Raw genomic sequence first — 1,423 nt, 5'->3', positions numbered from 1 at the left:
TTAAATCTTAAGATTCACACAAGATTTCACTTTTCTAAACCTCTTATTTTCAAAGCCTAAAACAAAAGACTATACTGGAACCATTTCCTATTAAAAGCAGTAATTAAAATGACAGTTTATAGTACACAAGCTGTTAGCCTAAATTATACATTATAAAATACTAAAAATAAAATTATCCAGTAATTGCAAGACATTCATTTAACCTAAAGTTTGCTTACCATCACCCTGCATGTCTGAAGTCCATAGTGTCAGATTATCACGTAACAACTGCATGATAAGTGTAGAGTCCTTATAGCTTTCTTCACTCAGTGTATCCAGTTCTGCAATTGCATCATCAAAAGCTGCTTTTGCCAACCTAAAAGCAATAAATATTTTACAAAAATTAATTAAACAAGTATAAAACTAGCTATTAATCTAATCTGTGTCAGTGTACAGGTATGCCGATGAAAAATAACTTGAATAAAAACATTTAACACCAAGTATAACCACACTCCCAGCACTTGGGAGGCTGAAGCAGGAAGATTGCTGTGAGGCCAGTCTGGGCTATGCGGGACCCCACGTCCCACCTTAATCCTCAATCCCTATACCCTGGGGATTAAACCCAAGGCTCAGCACACTGAGCCAAGTGTTCTACCACTGACCTATACTCCCAGTTGCCCCTTTCCATTTTTCCTAACTTGAATTGGTTCTAGTGAAGTAGTCCACACTGACCTTAACTTTTAATCATTCTGCCTCAGTCTCCTGAGGCAGTCTCCTGAGGAGTAAAATTATATACCTATACTTTTGAGAAGCCTACTATTACTGATAGGTTAAAAAAAAATACAGATCAAATTTCATCTTAACATTACCAAATTATATGCACAACAAAGGTACTTTTCAAGTTTTAGTCAACAGTTCACTTACATAATTTTGGTTTTTTTCCTTTTTGAGATAGGATCTCATTATACAGTTCAGGCTGGCCTTGAATTTGAAGCAATCCTCCTGCCTCAGCCCCAACTGCCAGGATTATAGGCATGTGTGCCATACCCTGCTTATGCAATGCTTTTTAAAATTAAGTTTCTTGGGCTGGGCATGGTGGCACACACCTGTAATCCCAGTGTTTGGGATGCTGAGGCAGTATAATTGCTGAGTTCAAGGCCAGCCTGGGATACTGGCCTGGGATTACAGCAAGTTCACGGCCAGTTCATACATGAAAGACCTTGTCTTAAAAAAAAAAAAAAAATCACACTCATCATAGTGAGTATGTATGCACCTAAAAATGAACTTAGGACCTTGCACTTAAAGGCAGGCAGTTATACAGCTGGGTTGTATATCCCTGGCCAGGGTCTACTCATTTTCTTTTAGCTGACCCAAATTCAGTCTGCAAATGTTTGTTTTCCTACTTTTAATAAAACTTTGCTACCATAACAAAAGGAAAAATCAG

General features: G+C 37.7%; 1 long non-coding RNA gene across 2 annotated transcripts in view; it reads right to left on the bottom strand.

Moving 5' to 3' along the window:
• Positions 1-1,423, bottom strand: part of LOC111817845 — an 8,771-nt gene that overhangs the window by 5,265 nt on the left and 2,083 nt on the right. For both annotated transcript variants that reach the window (XR_002821948.1, XR_002821947.1), the window contains exon 2: positions 219-355. This is a non-coding gene — a long non-coding RNA (uncharacterized LOC111817845). The remainder of the gene's footprint in view (positions 1-218; positions 356-1,423) is intronic.

This window comes from Octodon degus, unplaced genomic scaffold (genome assembly GCF_000260255.1).
Source record: "Octodon degus isolate 3935 unplaced genomic scaffold, OctDeg1.0 scaffold00072, whole genome shotgun sequence".
Lineage (NCBI taxonomy): Eukaryota > Metazoa > Chordata > Mammalia > Rodentia > Octodontidae > Octodon > Octodon degus.
Note: the sequence above shows the minus strand (reverse complement) of the source record. Positions and strands in the feature narration are given on the sequence as shown.